Source organism: Mustela erminea, chromosome 9, assembly GCF_009829155.1.
Source record: "Mustela erminea isolate mMusErm1 chromosome 9, mMusErm1.Pri, whole genome shotgun sequence".
In the NCBI taxonomy this organism is placed as follows: Eukaryota; Metazoa; Chordata; class Mammalia; order Carnivora; family Mustelidae; genus Mustela; species Mustela erminea.
The window spans coordinates 106,806,441-106,813,280 of record NC_045622.1 but is presented as its reverse complement, the minus strand read 5'-3'; positions in this window follow the sequence as shown (position 1 = coordinate 106,813,280).

Below are 6,840 nucleotides of genomic sequence, written 5' to 3'. Positions count from 1 at the left end.
CCCGCTTTCTCCTCTCTCTCTGCCTGCCTCTCTGCCTACTTGTGATCTTGCTCTGTCAAATAAATAAATAAAATCTTTAAAAAATTTTTTTTCTTCCAGGGCACCTGGTGGAGTGTGTGACTCTTTTTTTTTTTTTTTTTTTTTAAAGATTTTATTTGTGAGAGAGAGAGAGAGAGACAGTGAGCACTGGCAGACGGAGGCAGAGGGAGAAGCAGGCTCCCTGCCAAGCAAGGAGCCCGATGCGGGACTTGATCCCACGATGCTAGGATCATGACCTGAGCCGAAGGCAGCCGCCCAACCAACTGAGCCACCCAGGCGTCACAAGTGTGTGACTCTTGATCTTGGGGTCATGAGTTCAGGCCCCACACTGGGCATAATGGTTACTTAAAAATAAAATCTTGGGACGCCTGGGTGGCTCAGTTGGTTAAGCAGCTGCCTTCAGCTCAGGTCATCATCCCAGCGTCATGGGATCGAGTCCCACATCGGGCTCCTTGCTCCGCAGGGAGCCTGCTTCTCCCTCTGACTCTGCCTGCCACTCTGCCTGTGCTCGCTCTTGCTCGCTGTCTCTCTGACAAATAAATAAATAAAATCTTTAAAAAAAAAAAAATCTTAAAGGGGTGCCTGGGTGGCTCAGTGGGTTAAGCCTCTGCCTTCAGCTCAAGTCATGATCTCAGGGTCTGGGATCGAGCCCCACATCGAGCCCCACATCAGTCTCCCTACTCAGCAGAGAGCCTGCTTCCCCCTCTCTCTCTCTGCCTGCCTCTCTACTTGTGATCTCTCTGTCTTGCAAATAAATAAATAAAATCTTTAAAAAAAATAAAGTCTTAAAAATAAATAAATAGAATTAATTTTCTTCCAATGTTTTATGTGGACAAATTTCAAACCTACGGAAAGATCAAGAAAGCACTCTCCACCTCTACTCACCAACTGTTCACATTTTGCTGCTTTGGCTTCCCCTCCGTATCTATCCATATCTGCATTTGTGTATACCACGTACCCTGCTATCATTTGGAAGGAAGCTGCAGACGTCTTACACTGAGGCATCCTATTTCACAGGCATCCCTTAAGAACAAGGAGTGACCCAGGTCATGATCCCAGGGTACTGGGATCGAGCCCCGTATCAGGCTCTCTGCTCAGCAGGGAGCCTGCTTCCTCCTCTCTCTCTGGCTGCCTCTCTGCCTACTTTTGATCTCTGCCTGTCAAATAAATAAGTAAAATCTTTTAAATAAATAAATAAATAAATAAATAAATAAATAAAATGAGTTCATTAAGGTGGGCCCTGATCCAATATGACCAGTTACTTTAAGAAAAGGAAAACTTGGGGGACCCGGCTGGCTCAGTCAGTAGAACGTGCGATTCTTGATCTTGGGGTTGTGAGTTTGTGCCCCATGGGGTTAGAGTTTGCTTTAAAAAAGTTTTTTTGGGGGGCGCCTTGGTGGCTTAGTGGGTTAAAGCCTCTGCCTTCAGCTCAGGTCATGATCCCAGGGTCCTGGGACCAAGCCCCGCATCGGGCTCTCAACTCGGCAGAGATCCTGCTTCCTCCTCTCTCTCTGCCTGCCTCTCTGCCTACTTGTGATCTCTGTCTGTTAAATAAATAAATAAAATATTTTTTTAAAAAAAAGGTTTTTTTTACCTTTTTTTTTTTTAAGATTTTATTTGAGAGACAGAGTACAAACGGGGAGGGGCAGAAGGAGAAGCAGACACAAAGACACACAGGGAGAAGGCCATGTAAGGGTGCAGGCAAAGATTGGGGTGACGCTTCTACAAGCCACGGACCACCACAGATTGTCAGCAAACCCCCAGCAGCTGCGGAGAGGTCTAGACCACATTCTTCCTCGTGGCCTCAGAGGGAATCAGCCTGGCGGACATCCTGACCGCAGCCTTCCAAATTCCAGATGGGAGGACAAGACATTTCTGTGTTTTTCTGTTGTTTAAGCCGGCCAATTCATGGTACGACTGTGTCCAAAATGTTCTTTTTTTTAATCTTTTTTTTTTAAATTTTATTTATTTATTTGACAGACAGAGATCACAAGTAGGCAGAGAGGCAGGCAGAGAGAGAGGGGGAAGCAGGCTCCCTACCGAGCAGGGAACCCAACTCGGGGCTCGATCCCAGGACCCTGAGATCATGACTTGAGCCGAAGGCAGAGGCATAACCCACTGAGCCACCCAGGCGCCCCCAAAATGTACTTTATGGCATTAAAAAAAAAAATCAGATATCTGATTCTAGATCAAAGGTTGCATTTGGGGGTCCAAGCTCTCTAGTCTCCATTAACCTGGAACAATTCTACTGGCCTCCATTTCTGTTGCCTCCATGATATTAACATTTTTTTTCCATGGGTCTAAGCCTATTGTTTTGTAGAATGGCCTGCAATTTACATATTTCTGATGGTTTCCCCATTACATTCACATTTAACATTTTTGTCAAGAATATTACATAGCCGGGGCACCTGGGTGGCTCAGTCGGTAAGTGTCTGCCTTGGGCTCAGGTCATGATCTCAGGGTCCTGGGATCAAGCCCCGCATCGGGCTCCATGCTTAGCGGGGAGCCTGCTTCTCCCTCTCCCTCTGTACCCTCCACTCCCACTCACAGGTGCGTGCTCACTCTCTCTCTCAAATAAATAAATAAATAAAATCTTTTTGGGGGGCGGATGTCTTTTTTTTTTTTTTTCTATTTGAGAGTGAGAATGAGAGACAGAGCAGAGTGAGAGAAAACTAGAGTAGGAGGAGGAGGCAGAGGGAGAGGGAGAAGCAGACTCCCCACTGAACAGGGAGCCCGATATAGGGCTCAAGCCCAGGTCTCTGGGATCATACCCTAAGCCAAATGCAGACATTTAACCAGCCTCAATAAATAAAAAAAATTTTTTAAAAAGAATATTACATAGTTGATGCTATTTTAAATTAATTTGGGGGGTACTTGGGTGGCTCAGTCATTGGGCATCTGCCTTCAGCTCAGGTCATGATCCTAGGGTCCTGGGATCCAGGCCCGCGTCAGGTTCCCTGCTTGGCGAGAGGCCTGCTTCTCCCTCTCCCACTCCCCTGGCTTGTGTTCCCTCTCTTGCTGTGTCTCTGTCAAATAAATAAATAAAATCTTTTAAAAAATTTTATTAATTTTAATTATGATACCTTTTGTTTTGTAAATTAGAGAGTGAATTCTGCTGTGACTTTCTCCTCTCCCCCCACGAGGTGAATTTACGTCTCTGTGCTGTCATATGTGCCCGTATATATCCATACGCTGGCAGACATCAAGAGGGGCTACCCTCCCCGAGTCACCTTGCTTCCATCAGCAGAAATCAAGTCAGAGCTTTAGGGCCCTTCCTAGTGTTGGCAGGAAGCCCAGCCCTCAGTACTCTCACCCTCACACCGGCCCCCCCACCTCACTCCTGCCTCAGGACCATCAAAACTAGTCCTGCCCTTTATCCCTGTTGCTCAGCGTCCCGCGAGGGACTCAGGCCACCTAGGTTCTCCATGCTCTGGCTGTCCCCTTTTCTGACCTCATCTCCATGCACAGTTCCGACTAGCGATCCACGGTGCCCTCCAGGCTCATGGCCATCTCCAGCAAAATCCCCCGTGTCCTCATCCCCTTCTGTAAATGGTCCTCAACCGCCCACTCTAGCAGGAACCTGAGGTCACTACTGCACCTCCTTCTAACACTGGGGCTGGAGGTGGGGTAGGTGCTCTCCAGGATTCTCACAGCCGCTCACGGACACCCTCCTCCTCCTTTCGGACACTCAGGAGGGCCTGCATTCCAGCTCCTGACTTGCTGTCACTGTCTCCTTCCTACTCCAGTTTTGATTCTTAGAGACTCTGATAGAACATATGGATGACCCAGTGCTGGGTCTCTCTGTGCCTTGAACCCTCCTCTCCCATGGCACCTCGTCTTCTTCCACTCTGCCCCAGCCGCACGCTCCCATAGCCATCTTGGAAAGCTGCTTCCGCCTGCATGACGGCCACCAAATACACGGGCTCTGGAGCCCTTGACAAGGGACTAGCCTGAAGTGAGATGTGCTGTGCATATAAAATAGAGCGGATTTCAAAAACTCAGTGTCAAAAAATATATAAATTATATTAATAATTTTTATATCGACTACAACTTGAAATAACATTTGGACATAATTAAAATTAATTTTGCTTAAGTCTTTTACTTTTTTAAATGTAGTTACTAGGAATTTTAAAGTTTTATATATATAGCTCATGTTACATTTCTACTGGAAGCACCGTGCTAGGTCATTTCATTGCCAATAACGACAGCTCTCTCCCTGTAACTTTGATCCCAAGCATTCCTATCTCAAGCATCTCTAACCAACACCCCTATCTTTCCAGCTCTAACACCCCAACCCCAGTAAACTTTTGACCCCACTGGAACCTACAATCCACTGATTTTGCCACACTTGGGCTGTCACTCGTCCCTGATGTGTCTTCCGTCCCTCCTCACACAGCATAAATTCCAGGTCAATCATTATAGTTACTCTCCCGCAGAATTCATCTATTTATTCAGCAAATCTTTGCTGAAGACCAACTGTACGCCAGACTCTATTCTGGGCACATGGGACACATCAGTGAACGAAAGAGACAATATCCTGTCCTCGTGGAGCTTTTTTTTTTTTTTTGGTAGGAGGAGACAATCAATGAACAAATAAGTTATATAAGATGCTGGAAAGGTGATTCTCGATTGGGAGTAATCTTGCCCCCCCGCCAGGGGACACTTGGCCATGTCTGCAGACATTATCAGCTGTCACAACAGAGGAAGATGGGCTACTGGCATCTAGTTGATAGAAACAAGGGATGCTGCTAAACATCCCAGAGCACAGAGGGCTATCTCCAACTACAAAGAATTTTCTAGGCTCCAATGTCAATAGGGCATGGTGGAGAAACTCTGTTCTAGAAAGTGTTACTAATTTGGTGGGGGGCGGTGAGTAGAGCAGGGTGGAGGGATTGAAAGAGAAATTTGCGTTGGAGAGTATGATCTTTTTTTTAAGAGTGTATTTGAGGGACGCCTGGGTGGCTCAGTTGGTTGGACGACTGCCTTCGGCTCAGGTCATGATCCCAGAGTCCCGGGATCGAGTCCCGCATCGGGCTCCCAGCTCCACGGGGAGTCTGCTTCTCCCTCTGACCTTCTCCTCGCTCATGCTCTCTCTCACTGTCTCTCTCTCAAATAAATAAATAAAATCTTAAAAAAAAAAAAAAGAGTGTATTTGAGAGAGAGCAAGTGCACACATGGGGGGAGGGGCAGAGGGACAAGCAGACTCCCTCCTGAGCGCAGAGCCCAAGGCGGGGTGTGGAAGGTAGGGGGGGCGGGGAGTGCTCTACCCCAGCACCCTGAGATCATGACCTGAGCTGGAATCAAGAGTCTGATGCATCCAGGCGCCTCAGAGAGCGTGATCTCAAGTAAGCTGGTCAGGTCTGGGTCAGCCTCATTGAGAAGGTGACATCTGAGCAAAGGTGTGGAGGGAAAGAGACCACCAACTGGGTTTCCTGTTTCACCGAGAACATGAATCGGCGCATGGGTGGTTCAGTGGTAGAATTCTCGCCTGCCACCGAGAACATTAAAGTCCCCAAGTACCTGTGCCCGTGTAGTCTGCCTTCTCTCCAATTATTGCAGGGAAACTGTTCATGTTCCTAGCAAAGGCCAAACACGCCACTCAGGAACTCTCATACCCTCCATGCATTGGAAGCTCTATTTTTTTTTTTAAGATTTTATTTATTTACTTGACAGACAGAGATTACAAGTAGGCAGAGAGGCAGCAGAGAGGGAGGGGGTAAGCAGGCTCCCTGCTGGGCAGAGAGCCCGATGTGGGGCTCGATCCCAGGACCCTGGGTTCACGACCCGAGCAGAAGGCAGAGGCTTTAACCCACTGAGCCACCCAGGCGCCCCTTTTGGAGGCTCTATTCACCACCACCACCTCAACCTCCTTTGACCCTCTTCCCCCCAACCCCTGCCCCGCCCACCAGCTGCCATCTTGTTTTTCTTCCATCTTTGCCGCAAAGCTCCCTGAAAGTGTTGAGTGTTAGCACTGTCACCAATTTCTTTCCTCTCATTTTTCTTGAGCTAAGGAACTCCAGGTTTTTGCTCCCAAACTGCTCTTAACGTGGTCACCAGGCGTTCCCTCTGAACCAAATCCAGTCGGCCTTCCATGCTTAGTTTGCTAACCTATCAACAGCATCTGATACTATTGGTCACACCTCTGTCTTCTGCACAAAGGCTCATCTGATTTTCTTCCTATCTCTCTGGCCAGTCTTCTTTGCTTATTCCTCCTGGTCTCCTAATCTGTATGTGAAGAAGTACCCCAGAACTTGGTCATTGGTGTTCTCGTTCCCGTATACACTCTGCCCAGCTTCTTCTAATGTTAACATCTGACATAATCAGGATACATTTATCAAACCTAACTGATGAAAACTATGAACAAAGCTATAGACTTTATTTAAATTTCACAAGGAGGGTTCCCAGGTACCCTGACTGGTTTGGTTTTAAGACTAAAATCCCATGTTCCTGGGGCACCTGGGTGGCTCAGTGGTTGGATGTGTGCCTTTGGCTAAGGCCCTGATCCCAAGGCCCTGATCCCAAGCCTGCACTGGGCTCCCTACTCCGTGGGAGTCCTGCTTCCTTCTTCTCCCTCTCCCACTCCCCCTGCTTGGGTTTTCTCTCTTGATGTGTTTCTGTTAAAAAAATAAATAAATAAAATTTTAAAAAAATCTTTATTAAAAAAACAAAAGTCCCATACTCCTAACGTCCCCTTAGTCCTAGGCAAACTACAAAGGTCAGTCACCCTGTTGACCATTTTTTTCCGTTAATGTCCTTGTTCTGTCCCAGATTTCAACCCAAAATACCATGTTGCATTTGGTT